The sequence below is a fragment of the Ranitomeya imitator genome, chromosome 5 (assembly GCF_032444005.1).
Source record: "Ranitomeya imitator isolate aRanImi1 chromosome 5, aRanImi1.pri, whole genome shotgun sequence".
NCBI lineage: Eukaryota > Metazoa > Chordata > Amphibia > Anura > Dendrobatidae > Ranitomeya > Ranitomeya imitator.
The window spans coordinates 82,450,289-82,467,956 of record NC_091286.1 but is presented as its reverse complement, the minus strand read 5'-3'; the positions used below and the strand labels follow the sequence as shown (position 1 = coordinate 82,467,956).

Here is a 17,668-nt window from a genome sequence, read left to right as displayed (position 1 = left end):
AGGGCTTCCCAGTAGTGTAGGTGGTGATGATGTGAGGTGCGGTTAATAACGAGGACGCAGGGTTGCAGTCTCTCTACCTTTTACTGAAGGCTTCGGGATCCGCAATCCAGAGCACTGCTAACAGGGCTGGCTGAGACCGGCCGGTCCAAAGGCACATCCAGAGTTCCTTTTGCAGGTGGAAATCGTTGCCTACCAACTAGCGCCTGTGTGTTGTAGTCCTTCCCTGCTGAGCACCACGGGATAGTCCTCACAACTCTCGTATCAGTTCTTTCTCTTCTCCGTCCCCCAAGTTTATCTGGCTAGGATGCACCCGTATGACGGATAGGCTCGGAGCTATTCTGGGACCCTAGAGACGCCACTCTCCACATTTGCCCCCTATGTCTGCTTAGGTGATTTAAGGTAGACAGCCAACCTGTAATCAACTGTCCTGCCGCTGTTTGAAGTAATGCTTGGAGTCAGTTACTTCCTCGGCGTTCCGGCCACGCACCTCAGTAGGATGTTGCCGTTCTCGGGGCACGACTCCTACTGGTTCTATCTCCTTGTGTTGTGATCTTGTTTCTCACTTCTCCACAATATACTTCGCTTTGTGTCCTTTCTTAGGATGCCGCCGCAAGGTAGTGCAGGCGCAGCTCCGTGACGTTCTGTCCTTTCTGCTAGGTACCTGCCAGGAACCCACCCCTGACAGGTCCTCCCTGGAACTCTCCCAGGCTGCGTTCTAACTTCCTATCCAACCCCCAGTTTTACCAGAGTGTGAGGAGTGGCCTAATACATAGTGCCTTTTGCTCCCCCTGGTGGCCGGAGTGTGAAGTGTAATGTGTGACTGTGATACCTGGTCAGGTGAACTCCTTTAGTGCAATCAGACATAACATCACTCCCCTTAGTGGCAGAGCGACATTACTGCAACGACCAGGACTCTGGGGCGCTGCACTAATGTTGTGCGATAGTTGGGTTCCCTGTTAGAGATTTCACATCAGGGCCTGCAAGTTCCAAGTTACTCCACCGGGTGACTTCCCTGATTGGTCATGCTTACAGTTAGCGACCGCCCAACTCCCGCCTGTGTTCTACCAGTAGGAGAACATGACCACTTCCTGTTGTCTCTCATAGGAGTCACTGCAGATAGATGCACCAGGCAATGTCTGATCATTATCATGTCACACCACTCTCTAGAGTGAAAATTGACCCTTTCTTTATAGATGGACCACTCTCCGGCACATGGCCTGACAGCTCCTTGACTGAACACACTGGCAAAAATACATTTTTCATGCTGAGTGTGTCTGTCTGAGAAGATAGCAAGATTAAAGAGCATCACATGGCCGTCATTACCTAAGGTGATACATAAATAGTAAATTAGAGTAAAACACATTATAATATTGCTCAGGTGCCACTCACATTCAACAATTACGAGGGAGGAAAGCAAATTGTCTTCTCCACTGCTTACAACAGGAAGACGTTATCATGTTGTGACATCTCCTATAGTAAATATGATGGGTGGTGTTCTGATTTGAGTCTGCACCCTAAGGACAGATGAGGGGTCACTAATCCACTTATGGGAACGTAACTTTGGTATTTACTGTTCTCAGGGCTTTTACCAATGAGACGAACATGCAGTAAATACTTTGATAAGCTCGCTCTCTTTTGTGTGCAGTTATGTAACTTTTAGACAACAACTTGAACTTTTTGTAAAAGCAAGACAATGAGTTCAGGAAGTGTGCTCGCCGGTGATTACCGAATTCCAGGCAAGTTATTGCCCTGTTAACTGGAACTCTGGAAGTTCACAGTAAAGAGTGTAGTGCTGGGTGACATTCCTGCCTCGCACTACGTCACTCTGGGATACGATTGTTCACATTGTCATTCTTGTTGCCTATTTTGCTTTTGTAAAACGGTAACTGGGTGTTCCAGTGCAATACAATTTTTTTTTTAACAAAATCTACTTAAAATAAAATTCTGCTTGTCCCCACTGCGCAAAGACAGAATAATGACCATTAATAATAATTGGGTGCTGAAGGAAGACATTGGCTGTCAAAAGCTGTTTTTACTTATATCTAATATTTGTTTTATTGAAGTAAATGGGTTGTCTCGTTCCACACAATTTCTGCCCCGGATACAGTTTGTTGAAAGATAACAAACCGCCCTGTACTTAGCTTTCCCAGGGTCTCCAGCAAGTCTCTCTGCTCACGGTGTATGGCATTGGATGCAGTGCTGACGTCACATTGACAGTGCAGTAGCCAATCAGTGAGTTCAGCAGCTCTGAAGGGGGTGTATCGGCTACATGTGGCAGAACCACTGAGCTCACTGATTGGCTACTGCGCTGTCAATGTGACGTTAGCTCCTCAACCAATCCCAGACACTGAGACACGACGGGCAAGGGGAAGGTGAATACAGCATGGTTTGTTATGTTTTAGCAAACTGCAACTGGTGCAGAACATTATCTAAAAGAGGAAAACCCCTTGAAAGTGAACCCCTTTCTATCAGCAGGTTTATGCTTTTTAATCTGCATGATATAGGGCGCAATACCCTGATTAAAGGGATAAACAGTGAAGAGCAAAAGGGTAAAAATGTTTTGAACTTTTGACTTTAAGTCTCCATATCTCGCCATCCACTACTGCTTTGATTGTGAGACTGCCATCATTTTATAGACAATCATCTTGGCTATTTCACACATACTGTAAATTTGACTTGCAACTATTTAGCATATGATTAGTTATGCATATTCTTGCCATGTCACTGCATTGTTACTGTTTTGCTCCTGGTGGTGGAAAAATGTTTTTCTTCCTAAATATTACAAAATACGACCTCACATTCGCACATTCCCTGATAGCTCAGTGTGTTATTCGGTTAATTCCCAAGTGAAAGGTCATTGATTCAAATTGAGGAGCAGCCATGAAGATGATTTCCCAAGATAAGAGAAACAGCATCATCCAGCTCATCGATAGCGATCTCTCAGCCAAGAAAATTGCCAAACTGCATCATGTGAGTGCCATGACAGTTGGAAGAATGAAGTTTGTCCATCCATTCAGAAGCAAAAAGGTGGGCATCCATGCAAAATATCGGAGTCAACAAGTCAGCGCATCCCAAGGTCTAACAGTTCTGGCGCGACAAACACGGCTTTATAATAGTGAGATCACAGACATGGATGCAAGCACCGTGTGACGCACATTACACAAGTCTGGAATGGTGGCCCGAAAAAAGGTGAAGAACCCTCAACTTCAATATTTTCATAAGAAGCATCGGTCCAAGTTTACAAGCAAGTACGAAAAGTGGACATTTAAAGATTTGAAATGGGCAATTTGGAGCAATGACACGAAAGTCAATAGACTAGGCTCTGATAGGTGCAAATGGGTCTGAAAGTAAGGGAAAAAGGGGATAATGGATTGAGAAATTGAAGGAAATGTCAAGTTCGGTGGCGGAAGCCTGATGATATGGGGATGTTTCACAGCCAAAAACATTGGATACGTGACAAGGATCGGTGGTGGCCTCAATGCTGAGCTATATGTGAGTATCCTACAAGATGAGTTACTTCGCACACTCAAGTACCATGGGTATGAAATGGTCGACATAGTGTTGCAACAGGACAACAACATGAAGCATACCTGGGAAGCAACGGTTCAATGACAGTGAAGTAGAGGTGCTGGATTGGCCCTCACAGTCCCCAGACCTTAATCTAATGAAACACTGGGTAGAATTTAAAAAAAAATCACTTTTCACATATCTGTGTGTGCTGCTGTTTCTCTGTTAGTCTGAATATTATAAGCAAATTGACAATTGGGTGTTAATATTTTTTGTTGTCATAGGGGGTGTGTCTTACATAGTGTCAGCACTGATTGGACGTTATCAGAGTGTATTGACATGCCCAACTGTTAACACTCCGCTGTCAATTTATTAGTAAATATCTAATAGAAAGAAAACAGAACAAGTTGTAAGAAAGGAGACTCCGGCTCTGTTAGTACTAGAATTTAGAGGGAAGAACTAGAAAAAAAATCAATAGTTAAAAAAAACACATAAATGAAGGATTATATTTGATAACAAGCATAAGATTAATAACCATGTAATTTACCCCATTTGACTTCTTATGGTCTCCATTAAGTGACAAGAAAAGTATTACCTTCCATTGAGCAGGATGGTGTGGTTTGTAGTTCTGCTGTGTACTTTATGGGGTGTGATAACTGTCACGAGACCAACGTATCGGTCTAGCAAGATATTGTATTTCATGAGTCGGAGCATTGGATGAATGAGCGCAGATGGGGAGGCTTGTAACAGAAACGCTTCATTCCATTGCAGAAAAGTGTGGTTTGAAATATACATTCCTGGTTTGGAAAGAATGAATGCTTGCAATAAGCAAACGCAACTGGCTTTATCTCAGAATGTTTCCACTATGATACACACTTTCACCCTAGTAGTCTATATGAAGCGCCCCCAGACACAGGGCCACAAGTCACTCGGTACCGGTCCTTTCTCCTTCGGTTCTGCGGTTGTCACAGTGGCTGGACCCGGTCGTGACCCTGCTAAGGGGCATCCAATGAAGGTGGTAGTACAGTCTGTCAGGGGTTCGTGACGCCACCTGTGGTGTTCGGTCAGGGTGACCGACGCTGCTGTGGGGTCCGCTGGGGTGATGGAATGGCAGCTGGATGGTATACCTTCCCACAGGTGAAGTATATCCCCAGGGCTTCCCAGTAAGGTGGATGGTGATGGTGTGAGGTGCAGGCAATAACGAGGACACAAGGTTGCAGTCTCTTTACCTTTTTACTGAAGGCTTCAATATACTCAGTCCAGAGCACGTTCAACCGGGCTATCAGAGACCGGCCGGTCCAATGGGCACATCCAGAGTTTCCCTCGCAGATGGAAATCGTTGCCTACCAATAGCGCCTGTGTGTTGTAGTCCTACCCTGTTGAGCATTCGGAATAGTCCTCACAACTGCTGTTCTCCTTTGTTCGTTCTCTACAGCTTTCTCTCTCTCTCTCGTTCTTTGGTTCCAGATGTTGCTAGTTTCTAACGTCCCCCAGGTATATTTTGGCTAGGACGCCACCCGTTTGACGGGAAGGCTTGGAGGTCTTCCGGGACCCTAGAGACGCCCCTCTCCCAATGTTGCCCCCTATGTCTTCGTAGGTGTAGAAGGTAGACAGCCAACCTATAATCAACTGTCCAGCGGAATTTGAAGTAAGGCCTGAAGTCAGTTACTCCTACGGTGATCCGGCCACCGACTACGCGCCTCAGTAAGATGTTGCCTTTCTCTCTCGGCACGACTCTTACTGGCTCTCCTTTGTGCTGATCTCGTTTACACTGTTCCACAATATTCTTCCCTTCTTGTCTCTCTTAGGATACCGCCGCAAGGTGTGCAGGCGCGGTTCCGTTACGTTCTGTTCTGTTCGCTAGGCACCTGCCAGGTTCCCACGCCTGACAGGGACCCCCTGTATCTTCTCCCTGCAACACCCCCTGCCACGGGATGTTGCCTGGTTCCAACCCAGTCAGCTTCTGACTAACTTCCTCCCCAGCCCCTAGTTTTACCAGTGTGAGGAGTGGCCCAATAAATAAAGCCTTTTTCTCCCCCTAGTGGCCGGAGTGTGAAGTGTAGTGTGTTCTAGTGATACCTGGTCAGGAGAACTCTTTAGTGCCATCAGACGTACCGCTGCTCCCCTTAGCGGCAGAGCGCTATACTGCAACGACCAGGTCTTTGGGGCGCTGCATATACATTTATAATCAATAAACTAATACCACCATAAATTACTACTGCTGTCAAGAATGGCTACTACCATCACTGCCCTTACCACTACCACTATGATTGTTACTACTGCCACTATCACTTTTATACATAACTGTTACTAATGCTACTATCACCACTATTGCTTTTAAAGAGAATATGTCATCAGAAAATGACCTATAGTATAACACCGAGGCGTAGCTAAGGGTTTTGTTCCGGGGGGCGAAATGTTTAAGTGGACCCCTAACCAGGTAACCCTGATTACATTTATGGTGGCGCACCCCAATAGTGGATGTAGGAGATAGAACCTCAGCAGATGACTGCGTTGTTATTGGACATAATCTCTATACAAAGACCAACACTGATATTACTGCCATATGGTGACCATACAGTGGTAGATACTAGTGATGAGCGAGTATGATCATTACTCGAATTTCTCCGAACATGCTCGGGTGGTCTCCGAGTATTTCGGCGTGCTCGGAAATTTAGTTTATATCAACGTAGCTGCAAGATTTTCAGCTGCTAGACAGCTTGAATACATGTGGGGATTGCCTGTTTGTTAGGGAATCCCCACATGTATTCAAGCTATGTAGCAGTCGCAAATCATGAAGCTGCGTGGACACAAACTAAATCTCCGAGCACTCACAAATACTCGGAGACCACCCAAGCATGCTTGGAGAAACTCGAGTAATGAGCATACTCGCTCATCACTAGTAGATAGAAGTGCTGCAGAACATGTAAGAGATCACAGTACAGTTAGATGGTGACTTACAGATGGCGTTATTTCAGGTGGAGTTGTTCCCTTTAATATATAAATGTAACATAGAATGGTGGAGATAATATTTAGATAAATTGTTCTTGTTTTGACCAGTGATACATAGACGTGAAGAAGCAATACAATCGCTCATGCAGAAAATGTTATTAGACATTTGATTTAAAGCAAAGATCCAGCAAACCACTTCAGTTAGCTTGATGCAAGACATCATTGAACAGGTACGTGGCTAAAATAATAATCTAGATTTCTTTAAATGTTTTGGCTATTGGTTTGGCTTTCCCTCCTAAAATCAGATAATTATTTTCAATTATCATCATTTAGCTCAAAACACTTAAAGCACCACTCCAGCATTTATTTTTATTGCAGCGCTGGAGTGGTGCTTCTAATCTAAGGTCCCTCACCCTAGGCTGATACTTACCACACACCGTCTTCACCTTCTATCAGCACCGCTTCCGTTGGTCTTCAGCAGTTTATGACCCCTCTGGATCGTTCCAGTGTTTGCTGGGTGATCCGGAGATCACATTTCAATGTAAGTTGATGAGAGCCAGAACGAGGCCAGAACGAGGGGTCTCATAGGCTTACACTGAGAGCTTGTGACCGTTACATCTAACTTTTGGTCAGTGACAAGTTGCAGTCACAAGATGGCACCTGAACGGCGAGGCGCTGATAAAAGGTAAAGACGGCTGAGGGTAAGTATAAGACTAGTGACAGCAGTGCGGTCAGCACATCAAATCAATTGTGAGAAAAATATTATTGTCTAAAGGAGCAGCACACCAAAAATAGGTACAAAACAGAATATTCTTTTTTCATGCTTTTTCATTTTCAACCCACATATCCAAAGAAAGTTATTACACTGCAGAGTGAAGTATTGCAACATTTTGGGTAATGTATCCTTCGTCAGGCTATGAATAGGGTATGTGTGGAATATCTTTCTTGGGCGAAAAAAATGCAGAATATGTATGTATAACAGCATATGTGTCACGGGTTTACCACAACAGCCAGGAGCCAGAAGACCGCGCAGTTTCATTTCTCCTACTCCTGCATTGATTAGAAGCACTTCACCTTCATATCAAACAGTGCAGGTTTCTTCTAGAAGTTCAGGGGTTAATCTGTTCTGCTGAGAGCTCCTGGAAGCTTGCCTGCATTGATGCTTTCAGCTGTTCAGTGTTTGCCACTCCCCTCTTCTTTTTCAAACGTTTTTATTGAACATTTTAACAATTTTTTAAGACATCTGCATTTTATTTATATGTGTGATAGTTCGCATTGGTGATGGGGCCACTCCCCTCTTCTATATATACTGACCTCTGGCAGGCAAGCATTTCCAGAGTTAGCTTCATGCTGCATGGTTCAGGAGCTGGAGGAACTTTGTTGTTTGAGGAGGCATTTGATGGATTTATCTAAACACTGTTACTTGGTTTTAGTTGTGTGCAAATCCTCTTCTCCTAATTTGATTTTTCCCTTCATTCACTCCCCTCTGTTGTTTGTGAGAGTATATTTCTAGGATTGGCATTTTTCTTTATCCGTGTACATATTACCTTGTTAGTCTGGTTGGTGTGTTACGGTACGCTATTACTCCCCTCTTCCCTGGTTTTGTGGGAGGGAACAGACTAAGGGTAGATTCAAGGGTTCATCATGGTACGTGGCCCCGGCGTCTTCCCCATTAATAGTAATCCGGGAAACAGGGATAGCTAGGACACTTCCTAGCACTAAGGACAGGGTAGGAGTCCCTGGCCCCGGGATATCTGACAACAGAGTCCTGACAATATGAAGGGATGGAATCACTGGGCTGTCTAAGAATCGAAAGAGAGTGCGGAAATTACTATTGCCTACAGGAGAAGGAATCCAGTGGTTCAGAAAGCAGTGGATATAGAGGAATGCAGTGTCAGTTGGCTGTGTTGATCACTGGTCTAGTAAAAATCACTTGTCATGGGATGTAGCACCAACAGCATGAAATGGTTGCAATATACAAGAGCTTTTTACTATTAAAGAGCTGACTTACAAAATATTTTTGTTTTGAAGTCTGAATTTATAATTATGCCAGTCATATTTTTAAGAGAGTAGGCGCTCTACCCTCCCAGAAGAATCACAGAAGAAAAGGGAGCGGGTCTTCAGAAGAAAACATAACTACGAGGAAAATAAAGGTAAAAGTTTTTGCTTCCGTATATACAATCCTTTTAAAACTGCAGAACATTGTGTCTGTATTTTTAGACCATGTTACTTTTTCACTGTGACTACTTTATGTGCAATATTAGTAATGAAGAATTTAGGAATTTCCATTCAAATGACGTACAAAAAAGTGTAGGCAAAGAAGCTGTACACATTTACTAACATATTACTCATATTCAAATATAAGACCTAAAATTGTGCTTTGGGCACAATAGTGAAGGGTCCGCCATTATGACAGCTAAAGTGCCTCCATTATCTGCACCAGGCGAAGTGCTTCCCATTAATTTGTCGTATACAAGTAAAGTAGCCTCCATTTTATTCCATTGGGTTTTTATACATAAAAATAACAAATAGAGCTGTACTTAACCACTGCCACTCCAGTGCTGGCTCTCTGCTGCTGTCTCCGGCCTTTGCTTATATGTTTGCAGGGGTGACGTCACATTGACATCACGTGATAGCTGCAATCAGTCATTGCGCTCAGCGGTCTCGTGACATCTACACTGCAATCACTACTGAGCTCAGTGATTGGCTACAGCAGTCACATGATGTCAAAGGGTTGTGGGGACACCAATGAAGAACCGGCGCTTTATTTGTTATTTTTATGTGCAAGAAGCCAATGAAATTGAAAGATAAAAGAAAAGAACAATTAAAGAAAAAAAAACTTCTTTAAAGGGAATTGGTCAGCAGGTTTTTCCTGTGTAATCTGATGGCAGAATAATGTATGGGCTGAGACATAGATTTCAGGGATGTGTCACTTATTAGTATGTGTGCTGTTGTTTCAATGCCATCAATGTTTTATCACCAGGACATTATCACTACTTGGACTACAGTGCACGTGAGCCCTGGTCTCACCACGCCCCCTCCTCAGATAAGCAGCTTACTGTCAATATACAATGCACATAGTAAGCTGTAGTGTGGGTAGGGTCAGCTTTTGAGCTCTGCTGCATGCTACATCTAAAAACTCTGATTGTGTCACAACTGCTGCATCCAGTAAGCTAAGTGATACATCGCTGGAATCAGGGTCTCAGCTCCTGCATTATACAGCTCTCAGATGAGGTAGCAAAAATCTGGTGACATAGTCCCTTTAATTATAGCATTTGGCTGACTATATGGGCCACTTGGGGAGCTCAATAAATAACATGTTTGTACCGCTCCATGTCAACTCATATATTTGCGCCTAGTTTTCCCCCGTGACTGCTGATGAGACAGACTGGCTACAAGCGTGAAAAATCTTCTAGACATCCTAGAGGCTAGTTTTACTTACTTAATTGGTATTTAGTATAAATATTAATATATTTGGGGAAAAAATCATAATTATACCAAATTCCCAATAGTCTTTAAAAATATTCATTTCTGGAGCTCTGAATATGATTTTGCTTGTATAAAGTGAAAACCTAAGAATGAAAACAAAACGTACTGAAATGTGGTGTTAATAATTTGGTGATGCTTCCAGCAACTGTCAGCAATGATTGTAATCTCTGCTTGTCCTCTTAACTTCTGACTGCAGGAGTTGTGTGGAGAGCAGTGTGATTGCATTGTCTGCTGTGCCCACAGAAAATTAATTAACTTTGCTAAAATAAATAAATAAATGAATGAATGCAATAGTTTCATTGTGTTAACGCTTTAATAGTACAAGTAACGACAACAGCACAAACTGGACTATTTAATGCAATCTCCACATTTACACTCAATATATATAGTACATGTACTGTAGAGAAGACTTTTCACTTTGTGAGATAGGATCAACAGTAACCTAGTGATCATTACAGGCAGGATTAAAGGGTTATTCCCATATCAACCCTTCAAGGGGTTGCGCAGTATTTACATATCTCCCTATGGAAGCGCCATTGGTTTAGAATATTCTTGTAGCCCCACATCCAGCAATCGGTCGTAGCCTGGAAGGAGATAGGCCGAAAAAGGGAATAACCCTTTAAGTTGGCCATATAAATTAGATGCATATTGGCCAAATTCATTGATATTAACAGTAGTGGTAAATGTGTATGGGAACTATCCAACTATCCCATGATAGCAGATTTCGGTTGATATAAGGATTGGGCAGTTGGATTTCATTTCTTCTTAGAAGGGAAAGCAGAAGGGAGAAAGGTAGAGGGTTAGGAAGGGGTAATGCTACCAGAAGAGCCTTGCTCCGGGGTGCTTTCTACTGATATATGTACGCTTTTTTTTCAACACTTCACCAGCTCCTGCTGGCAGCCACAAGCCGCTGCTGCTGAACCTCTTGCTGCAACTGCAGCTGCACTCCACAATGCTCTGTATGGCTCCATCCCAGACTTCGTGGACCCGCCGATCCACAGTGAGACACTTGTCACCTTCGTAACCCCGCCAAGTTACAGCAAGACGCTTGTCACCTTCGTAACCCCGCCAAGTCACAGCAAGCTGACTTGAAAAAAAAACTTCACACGTGCTTTTTTTGGGGGGAACCGTTTGCGCGCATTCTCCACTAATTGTAGCGTTTCCCTTAATTCGGGTCTTGGGGGACACTCACTTTGCACGGGAATAACGCATACAGGCATGATTTCTCACACAAATTAAGTCTGTTCCGGTTTATTATAGCATCATAAACCTCACCGTAAGCCAGGTTACACACAGTCTGTTACTTTAACACGTGTGGCTTTACAAAACATTTGGTAGTCACGTCTTTTCTCTCCATTACAGTTCATTACATGCATCAACGGAACATATTAAACCCCGACAGTCTGTTCCAATGGCAGATACGTCTCTGCCGTATATCACAGGTTTTTCCCATACCAGGAGCTACCTCTCAGGAGCTTTGGCTCCACACACTGACTCCTGCCAGTGCTGGTTCACAGGGAATCTGCCTCACTGGGATCACCGTCCTTGTGACCAGGGCACCTCGGATAGTCCAGACCCACAGTAGGAACTGTAGCTTCCCCAACACAGAAACCGTCCCAGGCTCTGTAGATGCAGCCTTTCCATGCGCTTCCAGGAAGTCCAGTCACAGGCACTTCCAACACACATGCCATCAGTCCATGATCTTACCAAGTGCTTACAGGACTCCAGTCCATCCGAGGACAATCCAACACTTTGACCATTCCAGGACTCATACTCTTACCAGGTGCTTGCAGGACTCCAGTCCATCCCAGGACAATCCAACACCCTCGAGCATTCAGTCCATAGCCTCAGCAGTGCTTCCAGGACTCCAGCCCACTTCAGGACAATCCAGCACTGATCGTCTACTAGGTCTATGGTCTCAGGTGCTTGCAGGACTTCTCCAATGCCAGGAGACTCCAACACTGACTGTCCAGGACCTTACACATGGACCAAACGGATCCATACACAGGAACCATGTGACCCACACCCTGGTCACATTACATACCTGTAACCACTCCCCTGGGTGGGAGTGTGGGTGTGTGTGGCTAGTTTGAACCTCCCATCTCTCATAACTAGCCCTGCCATTAGAACTACACCATTTCTTGTGGGACTACAGGTCCCAGAACACCAAATTAACTTCAGACTGACAGCGCAGAGTGTCTTCCTCTGCAACACACACACCGGCCATTTACACTCCTGCCGGACTTTGTCTCATCACATTTATGCCTCCAAGCGCATCTTGAAGTGCACACACAGCGCCCCCTGGCTGTAACGTGGGTCACCGCACCACAATAGTTAATATTGAGCTTTTTGTGCTATGATCAGACGGCTTCAGAACGGTCTTAACCTGCAGATTAACCCCATATCCCCAGGTTATTAGTGTTTTTGTTTTCAAATGACAGGTCCCCTTTAATAATTATTATTATAATTATCTGACACATTCCTGACACTGCAGTGAAGGACTAAGAAGGGACAATTCAGTGAGTTTAAGGTGCGTGAGTCCTATAGACCTCCTTTCTTACATTAGCTAATCCTCTGTGCTCTGGATGCTGCTAATGCCTTTCTGTTTGGATATATTTTGGCGTAAACCAACCCTTGGATTAATTTAAGACAATTCAAGTGCAAATTTTGTACCAAAATCTGCATGTGTATTGTGCGGGTTTTCAGCTGACTTTTGTGGAACTGCTGAAGATTTCAACCCATGATTTTTAAATGGAAAATTCTCAATTAATTTTGCAATAAAAAAATCTGCATGTCAATTTAAATATGGAAAATTTACTCAACATGTTTATCAGATTTATTAGGCATCATATACGTCACTGGTACTGTGTTATGCTGGTAAATCTGTGCTGCAAATCCACAGAAAATGCGTAATGTGCGCATTCACCATTGTTTGCATTTTGATAACTAAACTAGAACTTCTAACTGAGCATTTCTAATTTTTTTATGTTAAGATTTAAAAAATATCCATCATCTTAACCCCTTTCTGCCATCAGACGTACTATTGCGTCCATGGGGGGTGGGCCCTACTTCCCAAGGACGCAATAGTACGTCATATGCGATCGGCAGCGCTCACGGGGGGAGCGGCGCCGATCGCGGCCGGGTGTCAGCTGCCTATCGCAGCTGACATCCGGCACTATGTGCCAGGAGCGGTCACGGACCGCCCCCGGCACATTAACCCCCGGCACACCGCGATCAAAGATGATCGCGATGTGCCGGCGGTGCAGGGAAGCACCGCGCAGGGAGGGGGGCTCCCTGCGGGCTTCCCTGAGACCCCCGCAGCAACGCGATGTAATCGCGTTGCTGCGAGGGTCTTGCCGCCCTCCCTCCCTGCTCCAGGTCCCGGATCCAAGATGGCCGCGGATCCGGGTCCTGCAGGGAGGGAGGTGGCTTCACAGAGCCTGCTCAGAGCAGGCACTGTGAAGCCTGCACTGCTGCATGTCAGATCAGTGATCTGACAGAGTGCTGTGCAAACTGTCAGATCACTGATCTGTGATGTCCCCCCCTGGGACAAAGTAAAAAAGTAAAAAAAAAATTTTCCAAATGTGTAAAAAAAATTAAAAAAAAATATTCCTAAATAATGAAAAAAAAAAAAATATATTCCCATAAATACATTTCTTCATCTAAATAAAAATAAAAAAAAACAATAAAAGTACACATATTTAGTATCGCCGCGTCCGTATCGACTCGCCCTATAAAACTGGCACACTAGTTAACCCCTTCAGTAAACACCGTAAGAAAAAAAAAAAAAAAAACGAGGCAAAAAACGACGCTTTATTATCATACCGCCGAACAAAAAGTGGAATAACACGTGATCAAAAAGACAGATATAAACAACCATGGTACCGCTGAAAGCGTCATCTTGTCCCGCAAAAAACGAGCCACCATACAGCATCATCAGCAAAAAAATGAAAAAGTTATAGTCCTGAGAATAAAGCGATGCCAAAATAATTATTTTTTCTATAAAATAGTTTTTATCGTATAAAAGCGCCAAAACATAAAAAAATGATATAAATGAGATGTCGCTGTAATCGTACTGACCCGAAGAATAAAACTGCTTTATCAATTTTACCAAACGCGGAACGGTATAAACGCCTCCCCCAAAAGAAATTCATGAATAGCTGGTTTTTGGTCATTCTGTCTCACAAAAATCGGAATAAAAAGCGATCAAAAAATGTCACGTGCCCGAAAATGTTACCAATAAAAACGTCAACTCGTCGCGTAAAAAACAAGACCTCACATGACTGTGTGGACCAAAATATGGAAAAATTATAGCTCTCAAAATGTGGTAACGCAAAAAATATTTTTTGCAATAAAAAGCGTCTTTCAGTGTGTGACGGCTGCCAATCATAAAAATCCGCTAAAAAACCCGCTATAAAAGTAAATCAAACCCCCCTTCATCACCCCCTTAGTTAGGGAAAAATAAAAAAATGTATTTATTTCCATTTTCCCATTAGGGCTAGGGTTAGGGCTAGGGTTAGGGCTAGGGTTAGGGCTAGTGTTAGGGTTAGGGCTAGGGTTAGGGCTAGGGTTAGGGCTAGGGTTAGGGCTAGGGTTAGGGTTAGGGCTAGGGTTAGGGTTAGGGTTAGGGCTAGGGTTAGGGCTAGGGTTAGGGTTAGGGCTAGGGTTAGGGCTAGGGTTAGGGCTAGGGTTAGGGCTAGGGTTAGGGCTAGGGTTAGGGTTGGGGCTAGGGTTAGGGCTAGGGTTAGGGCTAGGGTTAGGGCTACAGTTAGGGTTGGGGCTAAAGTTACAGTTAGGGTTTAGATTACATTTACAGTTGGGAATAGGGTTGGGATTAGGGTTAGGGGTGTGTCAGGGTTAGAGGTGTGGTTAGGGTTACCGTTGGAATTAGGGTTAGGGGAGTGTTTGGATTAGGGTTTCAGTTATAATTGGGGGGTTTCCACTGTTTAGGCACATCAGGGGCTCTCCAAAAGCGACATGGCGTCCGATCTCAATTCCAGCCAATTCTGCGTTGAAAAAGTAAAACAGTGCTTCTTTCCTTCCGAGCTCACCCGTGTGCCCAAACAGGGGTTTACCCCAACATATGGGGTATCAGCGTACTCAGGACAAATAGGACAACAACTGTTGGGGTCCAATTTCTCCTGTTACCCTTGGGAAAATACAAAACTGGGGGCTAAAAAATAATTTTTGTGGGAAAAAAAAGATTTTTTATTTTTACGGCTCTGCGTTATAAACTGTAGTGAAACACTTGGGGTTCAAAGTTCTCACAACACATCTAGATAAGTTCCCGGGGGGGTCTAGTTTCCAATATGGGGTCACTTGTGGGGGGTTTCTACTGTTTAGGTACATTAGGGGCTCTGCAAACGCAATGTGACGCCTGCAGACCATTCCATCTAAGTCTGCATTCAAATGGCACTCCTTCCCTTCCGAGCCCTCCCATGCGCCCAAACAGTGGTTTCCCCCCACATATGGGGTATCAGCGCACTCAGGACAAATTGGACAACACATTTTTGGGTCCAATTTCTCCTGTTACCCTCGGGAAAATACAAAACTGGGGGCTAAAAAATAATTTTTGTGGGAAAAAAATTTTGTTTTATTTTTACGGCTCTCCATTATAAACCTCTGTGAAGCCCTTGGTGGGTCAAAGCGCTCACCACACATCTAGATAAGTTCCTTAGGGGGTCTACTTTCCAAAATGGTGTCACTTGTGGGGGGTTTCTACTGTTTAGGTACATTAGGGGCTCTGCAAACGCAATGTGACGCCTGCAGACCATTCCATCTAAGTCTGCATTCAAATGGCACTCCTTCCCTTCCGAGCCCTCCCATGCGCCCAAACAGTGGTTTCCCCCCACATATGGGGTATCAGCGCACTCAGGACAAATTGGACAACACATTTTTGGGTCCAATTTCTCCTGTTACCCTCGGGAAAATACAAAACTGGGGGCTAAAAAATAATTTTTGTGGGAAAAAATTTTTGTTTTATTTTTACGGCTCTCCATTATAAACCTCTGTGAAGCCCTTGGTGGGTCAAAGCGCTCACCACACATCTAGATAAGTTCCTTAGGGGGTCTACTTTCCAAAATGGTGTCACTTGTGAGTGGTTTCTACTATTTAGGTACATTAGGGGCTCTGCAAACGCAACATGGCGTCTCATCTCAATTCCTGTTAATTTTGCATTGAAAAGTCAAACGGCGCTCCTTCCTTTCCGAGCTCTCCCATCCGCCCAAACAGTGGTTTACCCCCACATATGGGGTATCAGCGCACTCAGGACAAATTGTACAACAACTATTGGGGTCCAATTTCTTCTCTTACCCTTGGAAAAATAAAAAATTGGGGGCGAAAAGATAATTTTTGTGAAAAAATATGATTTTTTTATTTTTACGGTTCTGCATTATAAACTTCTGTGAAGCACTGGGTGGGTCAAAGTGCTCACCACACCTCTAGATAAGTTCCTTAGGGGGTCTACTTTCCAAAATGGTGTCACTTGTGGGGGGTTTCAATGTTTAGGCACATCAGTGGCTTTCCAAACGCAACATGGCATCCCATCTCAATTCCTGTCAATTTTGCATTGAAAAGTCAAACGGCGCTCCTTCCCTTCCGAGCTCTCCCATCCGCCCAAACAGTGGTTTACCCCCACATATGGGATATCAGCTTACTCAGGACAAATTGTACAACAACTATTGGGGTCCAATTTCTTCTCTTACCCTTGGAAAAATAAAAAATTGGGGGCGAAAAGATAATTTGTGTGAAAAAATATGATTTTTTATTTTTACGGTTCTACATTATAAACTTCTGTGAAGCACTTGGTGGGTGAAAGAGCTCACCACACCTCTATATAAGTTCCTTAGGGGGTCTACTTTCCAAAATGGTGTCACTTGTGGGGGGTTTCAATGTTTAGGCACATCAGGGGCTCTCCAAACGAAACATGGTGTCCCATCTCAATTCCTGTCAATTTTGCATTGAAAAGTCAAATGGCGCTCCTTCGCTTCCGAGCTGTGCCATGCGCCCAAACAGTGGTTTACCCCCACATGTGGGGTATTGGCGTACTCAGGACAAATTGTACAACAATGATTGCAGTCCATTTTCTCCTGTTACCCTTGGTAAAATAAAACAAATTGGAGCTGAATTAAATTTTTTGTGAAAAAAAGTTAAATGTTCATTTTTATTTAAACATTCAAAAAATTCCTGTGAAGCACCAGAAGGGTTAATAAACTTCTTGAATGTGGTTTTAAGCACCTTGAGGGGTGTAGTTTTTAGAATGGTGTCACACTTGGGTATTTTCTATCATATAGACCCCTCAAAATGACTTCAAATGAGATGTGGTCCCTAAAAAAAAATGGTGTTGTAGAAATGAGAAATTGCTGGTCAAATTTTCACCCTTATAACTCCCTAACAAAAAAAAATTTTGGTTCCAAAATTGTGCTGATGTAAAGTAGACATGTGGGAAATGTTACTTATTAAGTATTTTGTGTGACATATATCTGTGATTTAATTGCATAAAAATTCAAAGTTGGAAAATTGCGAAATTTTCATAATTTTCGCCAAATTTCCGTTTTTTTCACAAATAAACGCAGGTACTATCAAAGAATTTTTACCATTGTCATGAAGTACAATATGTCACGAGAAAACAATGTCAGATTCACTGGGATCCGTTGAAGCGTTCCAGAGTTATAACCTCATAAAGGGACAGTGGTCAGAATTGTAAAAATTGGCCCGGTCA

General features: G+C 43.6%; 1 long non-coding RNA gene across 1 annotated transcript in view; it reads left to right on the top strand.

The window, feature by feature from the left end:
* LOC138680544 (uncharacterized) overlaps window positions 1-8,613 on the top strand; it is a 106,792-nt gene extending 98,179 nt beyond the window's left edge. The window contains exons 2-3 of the long non-coding RNA XR_011321647.1: window positions 6,568-6,689; window positions 8,526-8,613. This is a non-coding gene — a long non-coding RNA (uncharacterized lncRNA). The remainder of the gene's footprint in view (window positions 1-6,567; window positions 6,690-8,525) is intronic.
* Window positions 8,614-17,668: the final 9,055 nt, after the last annotated feature.